This window comes from Canis aureus, chromosome 27 (assembly GCF_053574225.1).
Source record: "Canis aureus isolate CA01 chromosome 27, VMU_Caureus_v.1.0, whole genome shotgun sequence".
In the NCBI taxonomy this organism is placed as follows: Eukaryota; Metazoa; Chordata; class Mammalia; order Carnivora; family Canidae; genus Canis; species Canis aureus.
In genome coordinates this window covers 14,838,541-14,854,696 of record NC_135637.1, presented here as the reverse complement: position 1 = coordinate 14,854,696, position 16,156 = coordinate 14,838,541, and the positions used below count along the sequence as shown (strand labels likewise).

The 16,156-nt window shown below is 45.0% G+C and overlaps 1 long non-coding RNA gene across 1 annotated transcript; it reads right to left on the bottom strand.

Moving 5' to 3' along the window:
- Positions 1-1,269: 1,269 nt before the first annotated feature.
- LOC144299900 (uncharacterized) lies at positions 1,270-14,827 on the bottom strand. The gene is made up of 3 exons (XR_013366535.1): positions 14,738-14,827; positions 6,549-6,647; positions 1,270-4,219 (listed from the first exon to the last, which is right to left on the bottom strand). It is a non-coding gene; the product is annotated as an uncharacterized LOC144299900 (long non-coding RNA).
- Positions 14,828-16,156: the final 1,329 nt, after the last annotated feature.

Genomic DNA, 16,156 nt, shown 5'->3' with positions numbered 1-16,156 from the left:
CTACGGAGGCCAGGGTCTCTGTCACTCTTTGAGCTGGCCTTCAAAGGCTGCCTGATGCTGGCATTTGGTGTGTCCCCCATGCAGGGCTGAAGGTCTGGTGTCCCAGAACACTCACTCTCGAGTTAGGGAAGTTTGAATTTTTTTTTTTTTTTTTTTTTTTTTTGTGGCTCTGACCTGGGGCAGGGGGTACTGTGCTTCCATGGTGCATTTCCATGCACCGCCCACCCCTGAGCCATGCTTCATTCATGGGAATGAAGTGAGGATTAAGTGGATGTTGCTGCTTGCTGAGATAGACGGGGGAAAGGGGGTTCGCTGAGAGGGTGTGGTAACCTGGGTCCATCTTTGATACTCTGAATTCCATTTGACATGTAGTCTTCTAGGGCACCTGGGTGGCCCAATATTAAGCACTTGACTCTTGATGTCCTCTAGTCTTGATCTCAGGGTCTGAGTTTAAGCCCCATGTTAAAACTCCAAGAAACTTCCCTTTAAGGTACAAAGGTCCTGATGGACACTATGCATGGCTATGTTCATTCTCCTAGAACATCACAAAGCTAGCCCATTGTGGTGGGAGGGGAGGACAGTTAGTATCAAGTCCACACTATTTGCATGACTAGTTACCGTCTATCAAACTCCTTAGAATAGGAAAGTGTCTCCTTTTATCCTAGTGACTTATCCTTTCCATCTAGGATTGCCTCTCCCTAGACAGAATAGGGACTTTGGCTGCTCACCAAGTTGCCTGTAGACCAGGCTAGGCAGCCTAGAGCAAATGTTGGACATCCTGTGAAGGTAAGGGTGGGGGGTGGGGGTTGTCTTCTCTGGATCTCACTCCAAAAGTCTTAAGCCAGGTCTGAATCTTCAAAGTGCTATTCTTGGGGAACCCTCACCTGAAATAGCCTCCCTTGGTGCTCCTAAAGGAAGCAAACCCAACTATTCTTGGGGGCATGGTCTCCCATTTACAAGTGTTGAAGATCCTTGTCAAATATACTTGTGGCTTGGGATACAACTTCTGGTTAGAGCCTCCTATCCTCAAAAGTACATCGAGCTATTTAGGTGGAAATAGGGAGATACCCTGGAAAAACCAAGTAACCAAGAGGCTCCAGTTTTTTTGTATATTTTTTAATTGGAGTTAGATTTGCCAACATCTAGAACACCCTGTGCTCATCCTGTCAAGTGCCCATCACCCAGTCCCCTATCCCCCCACCCACCTCCCCTTCCACTACCCCTTTTTCCTTTCCCAGAGTTGGGAGTCTCCTGGTCTGTCATCCTGATTTCGCGCCCCCCCCTTCTCCTTTCCTCTATGATCCCTTTCACTATTTATATTCCCCACATGAGTGAAGCCTTATGATTGTCCTTCTGACTGCTTTCACTCAGCATAATACCCTCCAGTTCCATCCACGTTGAAGCAAATGGCGGGTATTCATTGTTTCTAATGGCTGAGGAGTAATCCATTTCTTGTGTATATGTATGTGCATCTCTAGTCATTAGAGGCTCCAGTTCAAAGAAAAAAACCTTAAAGTCTGTATAGGAGTTGAAGTATAAAAAGGAAGAATCTTCTAAATATACTAGGACTTCAAATATGGCCTAATGTTACAGGGAGGTATCGAATTCTACATACCTCAAATCTTGATAAGACTCCATCTTATTGGGACAAAAAATTCCATCTGGTGGGCTTTGAAGTGTCAAATCTCAAATGTGTATTAACTCAGAATATCTTACCCATAAAAAGGCCACCCTTCTGGCTTTTGATGCATCAGTCTCCCCATAAAGGTGGAATTACATCGTTTGAGTGGTATTCCTGATACTCCCACAACTTTCAGGACCTAAAGTATGTTAGGAACCCGAAACTTTATTTCTGGGATCTCCATGTGCTCACTCACAGGAGTAAGACCTACAAAGGGAGTGGGTGAGGTGGGGCCTGGCTAGGAGTAAACTTTAGAGCCCATCTCTAGTTGACGGACTCTGAGGCCACATGGAATTGCAGACTCCCATTATGGGCCCATCCCACTTGTTTCAGGAGAAGCTGGAAATCTTTTCTGTGCACTCTAAATGCAAGTGCTGGTAACTTAATTCAGGCCTTAAACCTTGTAGTAAGGTTTAACTACAGTAAACCTGTAGTAACCTTGTAGATCCTTCTGCAGGATGGTGGTATGCCATGGCGGGCAACCTTTTTATATTCCTTGGCCCCTGGGACATCCAGAATATTAAATGGTGTTTCCCCCCTCTGAAATGGGAAGAGTTGTACCACTGATAGGCATAAATGTCTGGTCCCATAGGAACTCATGGTAGGCAATTGATAAAGTGCATGGTCCTTTGCTTGGGCCCGGACTTTGAGAGACCACCTCAAGGGTTTGAGTTAGCCGTAACTCATGTGCTGCCCCATTTGCTTGCACTAGCTCCCTTGACTTTCTGCTGATATCTTTAGACCTCTCTAGATTTCAGTGGGTTAAACATGGTTTGATACCCTATCGAAGCAGATATTTGACTAATATACATCCTTTTTTCCTTCTGTGGGAAACAGTCTTGGCATGCCCCACCTGTGACCACGACAGATAGGGAGCTCCTTCTGCATAAAGTGCTATAGTCAGACAGGGAACGGAATACCTGTGAGAGCTGCTACATGGCCCAAGGTTCTATGGAAGTGCTTATCCTAAGCACTCCAACATTTCATGCAGAGAATTTCACATGAAGTACCAACAGTACATCAATCACCCTGGGGTCTGGACTATGTGCCCATCTGAACGGTGAAAGACCAAGCCTGAGAAGCTATAGAACTTCTCAGTTATAAATCACTATGAGCTACTTACTGGATTTACTAGGAGTGCTTGGGTGAAGGAGATACTTAGTTTCAGAGGTACTCAGGTTTTTCTCTCTGTATCGACTTACAAATCTTTGCAGAAGTCCCTATTGCCCATCAATCACATGTGCGCTTCACGGTCTATCCTGATTCTTCCCCTCAGGATGTGCATGGTCTTTCTCTGCCCTGGTCAAGAGGGTAGAAGACAACCACCTAGTTTGCTGTGTTCCCACCATAATGACTAAGAGCTGCTGGACCTGAATCCTTGGTGTTTAAGTAGCTGCTGAGGCAAGCATGTACCTACTAACTACCAAATGGCTAAAGGCTACGGTCTAGCTGTCAACACCAGATGTAGGAGTGCAGAAATATGCAGGTGTGGCCTTCCTGTCCAGGGTCTTCTCTCAGGGAATCCCAGGTTAGAAGAGGAGCCACTTGCTGAAAAGGCATGGGTGGGGGCCACACTATAAGGCCTGGTTTCTCAGCCTTCTAGGCTTCACTTGATGCTCTTCTAACCTTAATATCAACCACCTTTCAATGTCCTTGCTGACTTGTTTCAACCTTTCAACTGCAAATGATGACTCCACCTTGGCCCAGCCCCTCTCTTCCTACCAGGGTCTTGGGAATCAAGAGCCAGCCAAGAGGCAAGCTGCTCCAGGGTCAGGTGACTGCTCTGGTTCAATCAGTTTGGCCTTGAAGAACCATGTCCTGGTACAAAAACATGGCCTCTCAGGGTCGGTGGGACTTGGATAGCTTACCATCCCAGGAGCTGTGGATGGGCAGGGGGGGACTAATTAAAATCTTGTAAAAAGACCACATGTAGGGATGAGGAAAGCTACTTAAGGCTACTTCTAGTATCTGATGGAAGGGTGACGCAGGAGCAAGACTCCAGGCTTCTTGCCAGGAAGATGTGCAGTCTCCATTCCTCAGACCCAGGGTACAATGGCTTGGCCTTATCCTTGTCGCTCAGACCCTTGACTGAGACTCCGACCTACGGTGGACCCCAGAGTGGAACATTTAGCAGGTATTCTATGTGGACATAAAAACTTTGGTCAGCTTGAGGGTGATATGTATTGGAAAGTGGACACTGTTCAGAATCTATACAACCAAACACACCTGCAGTCACCCACAAGGGGATCAGTCCCCTTCTTTGGGTCTGGCTGTTCCCTGGCTTTGCATGTGGCATATGTTGGTGAATTTTACATGTGTGCCTGGAGGAATGTACTGTTGAGTGAAGCATTCCGAGTGTTCATCAGACTTTTGGCTGACTGATACCATTTAATTCAACCGTCTTTCCTGAGTTTTCTGCCTGCTGGTGGGTCAGTCTCTGATGGAGGGGTGTTGAAGTTCCCACCTGTCAGAGTGCCTTGTTCATTCCTCCTTGCAGTTCTGTTGGCTCTTGCTTCCCCTGTTCCAGTGCTGCTCCATCTACACACAAGATTGTCCATTCTTACGATGGACCTGGCCATCAAGTAGCGTTCTTTATCCCCGAGATCTTGCTCTAGATCATGCTTTATCTGAAATCTAGCTACTCTACCTTTCCCCTACTCTGGATCAGTAGGGTATCTTTCTCCATCCCCTTGTCTTAGTATTTAAAATGCGTTTCTTGTAGATGGCCTATAGTTCGGCGGCTCTAATTCAGTAAGCGTTTGTGGAAAAAACGAAGTCCATGGTCTGTGGCTGACTCCCTTCAATGGAGCATTAATAGTCCCTAACTAATCACCCATCCTCCAAACTTAAGGGGAATTCTGCTTGGCAGGGGGAGGGGCAGTTTTGGCTCCTAAACAGTACTGAGTAAAAGCTGCTGTGTATGGCAGTCCCCCCTCCCACCTTCATTGGGGGGTGGGATAGGTTCCAGGACCCCTAGGATTCAGTACCATCCACTATCTCTTCCTGTGTAGACCTAATTCTGGAAAACATAAAAGACGTGACTGGCCACAAGATATTTTACACTGTATTTACCTTGTGATGTGAGCTCACAAATATCTACATAAGATGAAGACTTAAAGAATGAGGCATTGTGACAGAGCATTAGGCTACTATTGGTCTTCTGACGACACCCCCCACACACATCGGAAGGATCCTCTGCTTCCAACCCAAGGTTGAACTATGGGTAGCTGAGGACCACCATAGGTCTCTGAGCCAGTGCCCTTATATACTATAGGATGGAATCCCAAGGAGTGAGCATTTGAAGTGTTGCATCTACTGGCTGTTGCCAGATTGCCTTCCAAAAGAGATAATATATACCCCTACTGCGAATAGTACCCTCTTTATTGGAGCCAGAGGCAGAATGTAACTGGGCAGTCATCCAGGGAGTTGGAATCCTTTTGATAAGGTATCTGGAGCATTCAGACCCCAATCATATCTTGTTGGCAAGCTCTTAAGTTTCAGTTCACTGTCCCAACACCATCCCTTCTGCCCTGTCTAGTGAGGCATCTCGAGCCAATTACTAAATACTTCCTAAATCCCATACATACAAATGTACCAACTCCATTTCCAAGCCCTGATCCTTGCAGGGATAGGTCTGGATGAGCATTGTTCTGTTAGAACCTGAATTTGGTCTAATACTTATTATTCTGAATAAGTTCAAGTCTTTAACCACTGCCTGAAAGAATTCAGCAAAGAGTTAACTCCTTTTTCTGGCCCATTCTATCCACCCCACCCCCACCCCCACCTCCACCATGAATGGGTATTTAGAAACTGCAATCTACCAACAGGGAAGCTACTTGGATGGAATATAACCAGGGTGTTAAACCAAATTGTTTGTGGCTTTGGAATGTGGGGCAGGATTTCTCACAACGGCTTTATCTCTATCCCTGCTTGCCACTAATAGGTCATTCACTTATCTGGGTGTATGAATGCATCCCCATCGCGTACGTCCATCAAACCCTAAACCCACAGCCACCCTGGCAGATCGCACACGCGATGGTGCGGAGGCCTCTGTCCTGGAGCCAAGTGCTTTATATAACTCCATGATGGTGGTTCCAACCAACTTACTTTTCAACAGCTCTGTATGGCACCCTTGCCTGTCTCTCAGTGACAAGCCAGGACCTTCTTCAGGCATTTTCTCAGCGGGTTAATCAAATGGCATCAGTGGGAATGTTTACAGCTTGCTGCCACTTAGGGAGCTTTATCAGGGCCCTTTTAATATCAGCCCCTAACTCTAGGCTGATAACAGAACAGGAGGGGGCTGGGGACGGACAACAGCTTTGAGAGAGCTGGTGAAACCAGAAAACAAGATGTCAATCTAATCTGAAAGACCTCCCATAGGGTCTCTGCTGTAGGGTAGCAATTTGGTCTGGAAATTCTTTACTGGGGATGACCTAGTGCCAGACAGATGCTTAGCATCTAGGGCTACTGGTGCACTGGCTACAAGCACCTATTCATGTACCCAGGTTTTGTTTCTATGAGCTTTTTTTCTCTACCCATTCAGAAATGTGTTGGCCTAAAATCTAAGCCTGAGTACTGCTATTTCTGCCTGTCAGACTTTGAGCAACTTCTTGACCTCTTACAGAGGATGTATTTTCTGAATGGCATGCGTATGCTTAGGACCTAATGAGACCTGAAAAGCTGAAGACTAGCTCTGACCCTACCATCGCAGGGAATCACGATTATTGACCCAGACTAAGAACCTATCTGAGCTGTACCAGACACTTCTGGGAGGAATGGGCTAGTCATTAAGGAAGAAAACCTAAAAATAGAGATCAAGAGGGGCCCTCAAGTCCTAACTAGCTTTTACTTTTGCTAGAAAACCTACCATTTGTGTTAGCAGAGAAGGCAGTGTATCCCTCAATTGTGTTGACTTGCTTCTGCCTCTAGCTTGTCACTGTGGGGAGTTCTAGCATCTGGTGAAACTCTAGAAAATATACGGAGAATCTTCAGTGGGCATGGGTCTCTGGAGAATGGGAGCTGAGGGAATGGTTTCTGCTTCCTCTCATACCTACTTCTCAGGAGCTGGGGCTTCAAGCCCTATTGGGTGGCTCAATCCACTTTGGTCTTTACAGATGCTAATCTTGGCTTTCCCTAATCCTTTCAAGGCAGGTGTACCACTTTTGCTTATTCCAGAAACTTAAGTCTCCAGTGACTCTTGCCCTTCTGCGCTTAATCTCTCTTAATTCCTTTGGGATTTGGGGGAAGAAAACTTGTAATTTGCCATAGTTAGAAGTTCCAATGGCCTCCTTATCTGGTATTTGAATTTTTAAACTTTGAATACTTAAAACTACTAGAGATGCATACTCTTAATCAGAGCATTTGTCTTAAGGGCTATTGTGGCTCAAGAGGACTTTGCCAAGAGTATGTTCAAACTATCTGGCAAAACTTCCATAGCTCTTCCCAACTTGGCAATCGGATGAGTGAAGGAAGACCAGTCACAAAGATAACTAGGATTAAAGTGGAGGAATTCCGGCTATAGGAGTATAACTTAATGGCTAGTTCATCTTTTTAACTTTTGTGAACTGTTACATTGAAAAAGACAAATCTGTCATCACTCAGTATTTATGGGTGATCTTGGAGTGTAACTGAACTGGATTTATTCAGGACAAACTAGAAGTAGCTTTTGCCAGTCTGTTCTCAGTGGCATCTAGAACTACTTTATCCTGGTCACCAAAGGGCATCTAAGTAGTCTCTGTCAAGGGACTGCTGGAAGTGTTTCTGAAATGCCAGTAGGACCATCCACTTGGAATGCATACATGGCCACAGGGAAATCTGTAGACTTCTTAGCCCACAGGCAAAGCCCTACTGAACTGTAACCATCCTGGTTAATCCTACACTTGCATGCCTCCCTAGCATTCAGATGGAGCATAAATCGGTGAAAGCATTCTAGGGGACTTTAATGTGTTAACTTAGTGTGATAGTTTAGTAGTCCCCATAGTCCCTACCAAGTGTTGAAGCCCATCTTAGCTAGTATAGACCTGACCTCTAACATTCCGGAAGGGTTTAACCTGCCTATTCGTTCACCTCCTTTGAAGTACTGTGTGTTGCAAGGCAGCAATTCTCCCCATGAAATCTGCCTTTGACTTCTGTTGGCTAGTCCTAATTTTAAACTCTAAAACCAGTTTTCTTCCAGTGCTGGTTGGTTGGGTTTTCCAGGAAACATGCTGAGGTGGAGGTAGGAATGTAAAAGTTCATTAGGGAGTCATACCTTCTGAAGGGAAGAGAGGGGAAGTAGGATTGGACAGAGGGAACCGCTGGACCATGTTGCCTATCTGGCAAATGCTGCAGTGAGGGGCCCTGGTGACTGCCTACTAGAGAAGCATTGTATTAAGCTGGCTCTTGTAACCCTTCCGTGTATTTGCATATTTGCCATACTACCCCTGTAGCATGCAGAGCTACCATGTTTAACAGTCCTTCCCTCAATCTGCCTTAAAATATTCACTACTGAACATCCACTCTTTAGGTGTGGTCCCAATGATCTTAAGTGTAGGGTTGCTAGATGTAGCAAAACCCCAAACTACCGATGAAACTTAAACTCCAGAAACTCCAAGTATAAGGATGTCCCAAATACTGCATGGGATGCTGTACTTGGTGACCTCAAGGAGTACAGAGAAAGTAGACACTAATGTTCTAAAATTAAGAGCCCAAGTTTGAGCTAACTTTGGCAATAAAGTGCTTGACTTCTTTTGGAACTAAAGGTTCTAAGTCTCCCACTTAGATGTTAGGAGATTCTTGTCTAAGTTTTGATCTATCGCTTAATCTTGGTGAAACTAGAAAATTGACAGACTGCAATAGTCAGTGTAAAAGCTTAGATCTGATGTAGGTAATAAAGCCATGTCATTATCTAAATCACTGGTAAACTATCAAATGGGATGTCTGTTCTGGTGTCCTGCCCTAAAATTATCTCCCAGTGGATGGGAATCCACTAATCTATGCTCTGGTACCTCCTCAGCTATACTTCGTCTACAATATTCCTCTCCTTGGCTTCTGTATTTACAGGAGCAAATAATGGTGGCTTAGCGTTCTGCATCTAAGTTCATCCTAGATCTCCTAGGATATAGCATCTTAGTTTGATAACTAGTCTACTGAATTGGCATTTTTCCATTTCTAACCTTACAAAGGGTATCAGCAGGTATCTGAAGAGGACCTTGCAGGGTTGTGTGTGTGTTTTTTTTTTTTTTTTTTTTTTTTTTTAAGTTAATACCTGGGGGCTTTAATCACTAAAGATTCTTACAGCCCTAGCTTGCTTTGTCTACTTTGGGTAGCTAACCAATTGTTGATAAGCTATGAGATTATGTTCTACTTGGTTAACATTGTGTTATTAACTAAATTTTGGTAACCAATGTTAGATGTTAAGGGGAAGCTGGATCAAGAATATATAGGAACTTTGTACTATCCTCCTGATTCAGTGTTAAATCCTCCCCAAAAACAAGTATGGGTGTTAAGGACTTGGAATAACAAAGAATTTAACTTGGATCTCTGGAAGAGTACTGCCTGTCCTGGAAAGCCGGCCCAGTGTCCTCTGACACACGGAAAAGTCAAAACTAAAGCAGAAATCATTTGCATAGCACCAGAGTGTTTCCTGCCCAAATACTTAGTATTGCCAAGGAGGAACTTAGAATCCGGGAAGACCTAGCTTTAACCAAAAACTCCTAGTAATGTTACCAATGATGCCTATTGAGGTCTGTGTCTCCTGATGGTGGTGTGCCATTCCCAGCACATCCTATCTCTGCAGTAGCCTTCCCCAAGATACAGAATCTCCATGAGCACATCAGAAAAGTCTAGAGAAAATTCTGCGAAACACCCCCTCCCCCCCCCCAAAAAAAAAATCCTAAGACAAGGGGAGACTGAAAAGCTGAGACCTAGACACTAAATGTAACATGATACCCTGGAACCATAAAATCATGATCATGGATCATGAGTCAGCTAGCCAGCTCTGGGGATCAGAAACAAGATGTGCTCATGCTGGAACATAAAGGGATTTCCTTTGATGGAAGGTATGTGAGAAAGTTTCCACTATGACAGGAAGCTGTTTAGAGTCCAAGCTAGGATAGACCCAAGCAACATTGTTGGATACTCTGAAACCTACAACCAAACAAGGACCCTGGGGCTAACCCAGATCAGATGAATCATTTGCTGAAGGCTCCCTTCCCCAGACCTGACTCCTTTATCTTCTGTGGCTTGTTACCTCTTGGTCCCCATAATCCTTCCACTGTTTCAAGCTCTCAAACCTTAAGGGCAGGCTTACTGTCCAATCTCCTTTCCAGATCCTTCATAGATGTTCATCTCTTCTCCCAATCAGCTCAAGATCCCAGGCCAGCGTGGTTGATGAAGCTTCGTGGAGGTTACCTATCCCCAGAAAGGAGCTCTTCAAGGCCATCTGTCCCAGTGCAAACAGCATGTACTAGTTCATCCTTTGCTTTCAAAATAGGAATATTATAGAGCCTAAATAAAAGATCAGTAGCTGCTATGGCCTGAAGCTAGTTTAAGGAAACTGCTGTTCAGTGCACCAACAGAATAATCAGATTTGTCTACTGAAGACCTAGACTGCAAAGCAATACAAGGGGCATTAGTCAATCACCTGTTTGGGACCACTAGCTTCCTTGGAGCAAGGTCTTCCTTGGAGCTCTAGTAGAAGTAGGTAGGGCAGATGGCAGTGTCTGGTTATTCTGAATTTACTGGGCTTAATACTGTGAGATGGCATGCTGACTTCTCATCAGACTCTCAAAGCTGAGACAGGAGAAACCCACCTGGAACCACTGTTTCACCTATACCCTATCACCCTGTACACTATCCTGTACACCCTGATACACTCACCCTGCAGAGAACTTCATGACTTAAAAGACCTAGTGAGAGTCGAGACTAAAACTTGAGTCTTCTGACTTCTCCATGGACCATTTGTGCAATGTGAGGGGTCACTAGGCCAGGCACAGTAGGTCAGGGTTTTGCCTTGGCACAAACTAGTGGGATGTATCTGTTCTAGGAAAACCCCAGGCTGTACCTCTGACCAGTCTATAGAGGACAGGTATATAGTACTAAATGGTCTATAGCCTATGTTTGACCTATGAGAACTCAGAACTGGGGGGGAAAGTACCTTTTGAGCTGAAAAGGGAAGGCTGGGTAGGGCTTACCCAGCAAATGGTTGAGAGGGTGTTTCCAAACAAATGAGCAGGACTGGAAGGAGGCCCATATGGCTGGCATGGAGAAGAAGTAGGAGAGCCAACATTATGCTGGAAAAACAGGACAGTGGTGGTGGCGGTGGTGGCTGCCATGGGGTATACACAACAGACATCTGGGGGGTGAGTCACCAGGGTTAGCTCAAGGTCAATAAAGTTCTGTGAAACTGACAGCTCCTCAAATAGGAAAGTCTTGCCAATGGGGAGACCAGGCCAGATTTTTGGGCTGAGGACTGACGCATTGACAACCCCTACCCAACTCCAACTCCGTTTGGCTCAAGAGCTTGGTCTAATCTTTGAGCTGATCTTAATACATCTCCCTAGTGGATAGCTCTAAAACTACCATGACAAAGGGTGGGGGAGTTTTAATGTGACCTCCCCTTTTAGCCAACAGGCTAATGGCTTAAAGATCACCTGGCTGAAATCTAAGCTCCACTGTAAGTTTAAGACCAAGTTGCTGGAAGTTGATCAGGTTATTTGGGCCCCATGCTCTAGGGTCAGTGTAAACCCCCACAATATTCTCTGGGCTATTCCTCTAGAAAAATCAAATGAGATTTCCATTTCTTAACAGCACTATCTTCAGTCTCCCATCTGCATCTGAGAAGTTTTCCCAACTTGTTTTCTCATGTTAAATTTGGTTGGGCAGACCAGTGTTTTCCAACCTCTCTACTTGTGTTCCCCACTGAGAACTTGCTGAAACACATCCAAGGGTCTGCTGGTATATAGTTCTTAGTACAGACTGGACTGTCCTAGCGCTCCATGTTCTTCTGTATCCTTCTAAGATTCATGATAACCGAAGCCTGGATGGGGGGGTGGGTATTTAGTGACTTTTTTTTTTTTCTTTCATGGACGAGAAACCTGCTCAGATGCCAAGTCCTTCATCTAGAGTCATGCATGACAGGACTAGATCCCCTATCCCTGGGGGGAATGTGGGTGGATAGAATCCAATCAGAAGTCTGAACTTAACCAGTGTGGTAGTGTCAACTCTGCATGGGCTGAATTTACTTCACTAGTAATAACTGTTCTGTCAAACCCCTGTCTGCTGAACAGGGTCTCCTTTCTTCCAAAGTAAAACCCAGACTTGTTAGCTCTTAAACTAGAGAAAGCTATGGAAAGATGAACACCAGGCTGATAAATTGATGAAATGTGCAGGGTTTGGGGAACAGAAGAATGGGAAATGGCCAACTATTTCTTCATACTTGACACTGATGCATTGGAGGTGCTTGCTACACTTCCTTGCAAAATGTGAGGTGTGTAAAGATGAAATGAGAACCTGTTGAGCACATATGTAAACAGTCCCATATAGGACACCTCCCCCAAGGTTCTAGGCTTCCTGTGGTCAATGGCAAAGCACAGTTGAGGGAGACGTTAACTATTAAACTCAAGAATGAAGATCATCCCAATGCCAAGATACATAAGCTAGCTCGATATTCTAGGCATTGAGCCAGTATCTTCATATATTCTAGGCATTGAGCCAGTATCTTCATATATTCTAGGCATTGAGCCAGTATCTTCATAGCATTTAATGCAGAAGATTTGAGGTAGGTTTACTATCTCCATTTTACAGTGGAGGAGACCGGTTCAAGACCCTAAGTCTCTGTAAGAGTGTGCAGTGAGGAAAGGGCAGAACTACCAATTCCCAAGTCTGAGCTGAGCCCATGCTCTTAACGTGCTGCCTCCCTTGTTTTTGCTAGGAGTTGGGGTCCTGTAAGTGACAGTGGTTTTCTCAATAGGAGTCCAGACCCAGAGTTTCTGGAAAGAGCATCCTCCTGGGAACTGAAATGACCATCCAAGTATGTATTCCCCTGGCCTAGGGTGAGCAGGTGGCTAAATCCCAGATGCAGAAAAAGGAGCGAAACCACTTTCCAGGTAGTCCTTAAGTTTCTAGAGCACAGCCGTTTGATCACAAGGTGGAATTGAAGGTTAATCCCAGGCCTACCCCCTTGAATTTGTGGCTGGTATCTTAAAGGGTGGGGTTAGGTGTGTGCTTCCTCTTTCCAAAAAATACTGGGGATGCCTGGGTGGCTCAGCAGTTGAGTCTGTCTCTGGCTCAGGGTGTGATCCCGGAGTCCTAGGATCGAGTCCCACATCAGGCTCTTTGCAGAGAGCCTACATCTCCCTCTGTGTGTCTGCCTGTCTTATGAATCTTTCCTGTTTAGAATTCAGGAGTTGTATAAATAAGGTACAAACAGCTTAGAAATTCATAACCTGAAAAGTTAGTCTTAGAAAATCATTTTTGAGACCACCATTGTTAACATCTGAAGCTGCTCAGTGGTTTTCTACTCAATGTTCTGTTAGCACAAAGCAAAAGGAATTCTATAGAACCACTTGTACAGTTCCCTTTCTGTATTTGATAGAACTTTCCTGAGATTGTACAAGAATATTAAGAATGCTCATGTAACTCTTCCCTGATAACAAACTGCTTACATTCTCCACCCACCCACCTCCATCTTTGTAAAGTTACCTTTTTGAGCTGTTAAGTCCAAGGGCTCCAATCCTCTATTAACTCTGCCTTAGCGTGTGTTTCCTAAGAATAAATACCTCTTATTCCACAAGACAAGATCAAAATTGGGTAACAATCTACAGTACATAATACAACTGTGCAAACCACAGGTCTTCCCATGTCCTAAACGTCGACTTGGTCTTCAAAGCTATAGGCATGGATGTACCATAACTGAGGGATACTTAGGGAAGGCTTTGACACTTAAGTACAACTTCACTGAAACAGTCCTTGCCCCATCACTGGCTCATTCAAAGCCATATATGGTGCTCATCTGAGGTCCTGACCTCTAAGATTTTTTTTGACTTATTTATGAGAGACACAAAGAGGCAGAGACCTAGGCAGAGGGAGAAGCTGGCTCCCTGCAAGGATCCCAATGTCAGGCTTGATTCCAGGAACCTGGGATCACACCCTGAGCCGAAGGCAGACCCTCAATCGCTGAGGCACCCAGGCATCTGAAGTCCTTGTCTTCTAAAGGCAACTAAAGGAGATGTGCATGATGTCAAGGACCTAGGAATGCGTAGAGGTGTTAGAGGTTCCATAAACCCTAGCTTGTCTTCCCTTGTAGGTTTATCTGACTTCTGGTCTACCAAGCATATGGCCAGTAACAGACCCAGGCTATCAGAATATACCTGTGTTTAATCTTCATCTCTACCCAGACTTTTCCTTTTCTTGAAACCCTCCAAGCAACCCACAAAGTTGACCAGTCCTCCCTGTTGTGACTCCGTTTCAGCACTAACTGCCCACATCTTAAGTGAACAGCCACCCAGTTTGCCGGAATCACCACTGCTCCACTGCTGGTCATTGGCTATAATCAGTGGTGGCAATAGCCAAAAAAGCCATTCTGCCTTTCCTAAACTATTTGCAGAGTACTAACATCCCACACAGAATTGGGAGCCAGCGCAGCAAGAGTGCAGTAAAGTCCAAACACTTCTAGCATCCGTGCCTAAAATGGTATGCTTAAAGGGGCATGATGGAGCTGCAGGTACCAGAGGCTGACAAGATGCAGGAATGCATGAAACCAGCAACGCCTCGGTGCCTTATTGAGGGAGGGGCTACATGGGAGTGGGGAGTGGCTAGTCCTTAAGGGCATGAGCGTTAGTTGAACCAGTGTCCTTTGTAGCTCTGACTTGCTATATAATGTATGTACATCATAGCTTTTGAGCTTTGCTGTATTCCGTTCTCCCACCCTCTCAAGGACTAATTTATGCCTTGCAGAGCTATTAGGAAGTATGAATGCAAAGAAGCTGGGATGCTGCCCATACAAGTAGTAGCTATAGTAATAAGGAGGATGAGCCCTCCCTAGGACCTCAGGGAATTTGAGAAGTCTAAGCTTACGTGTTGCTAGACGACGGGTCTCCATTGAATGTAGTTACTAGGCGCTTGGAGTTGGACCAATCCGATGCCTTGCTGATGGAGGGCAGTGGCTCTGTAGAGAGATGGGGGTGGGAGGCCAGGTGCCTTGTTCTGCAGCTGTATGCCATTACCCTTAGCATTTGGGGTAGGAACAGTCCTGATGCTGGCCACTTGTCCACATAGTTTTATTGCTTTAATCCCACAATACTAGCTGGAACCAGGCCCTGATAATATATTTAAGTAATGAAGCCTGACAGCCGGGGCCTGCCGAGGTGATTAGAACACACCTAGCAGAGTGTGAGGAGGTCCAAAGGTGAGACTCCTAATCCCTTAGCAATGCTGGCAATTGTGATGGCAAATGAACAGGAGGTTTAGGCCCAGAGTAGAGCCAAACGTAATTTCCAGTTGGAAACCCCGACCGGGCCCAGGTAAATGCTTGTGTCCGAGAGCAAGAACATGAACAGTTCTTTCAGGATTAGGCAAGTGATTTTTAGTAGACACTTCCTGGTATTACTTGGCAATTACATGCTAGAAAATAAAGTTGATCTGTCCAAATACCTCCCTAATACTTGATAGGAAATGATTGATTCTTTAAACCCCATTAGAGTAGTGTAGTCTGTGACAAGATTCCAAAAGCACTATTCTGTAATGAAACTTTCCTCCTAGCTGGGACAACTGAGGAAATCTGAAATCCTCCATGGCTAGAAGGCTCCCTTTCTATGTATCAAAGCAGGCTACAAATTTCTGTGCCTTGGCTTATTCACATACTTCTGGCAGTCATTCCACATTCATACACAGGTCTTTGGAATTATTTCTATCCATTAGGGGTGCCTAATTGAAAGCCATCCACACAAGATTCATTCTGCAACACAACAGCTACAGTGCTTTCTTTTGGCGCTCAAACCAAGGTCAGGGGGGCACTAGATTTAAGGAGTTTGAATTAGATCAAGTATGAAGGGTCCAAGTTTAGTCAAACTGGTTTTTGAAAGCGCCATGGCTGCAGGCATGGCCACTGAAATCTGGCAGAGACCTGAGCCTATGTATCTCGTGTACTATGTAATTTCATAGAATAAAGGTGAATGTATGTGGAGTATGTCCACTAAACAGGCTTAAAAATAAGCGTGTGCCTCATTGGGCAGGCCCATTTCAGAATACACCTGAGAACCCACTCAAAGCAGAAGGGTGAGACCTTTTGTAGGAGATTCCTTTAGGTTATCCATGGAGTCAATTGAACACTTAGCTGTCTGGTTTTTTTTCTTGGGGATCTTGGCCCTGATTCCCTAAGACCTAAACCATACTAGCATTCTGTTACATAGCTTACACGAGACCACAGTAGCATCTTGTCTAGCACCCCCTGTAGGAGTGACTTTTGTAAGACCTCCTGAAACCACCACTAACCAA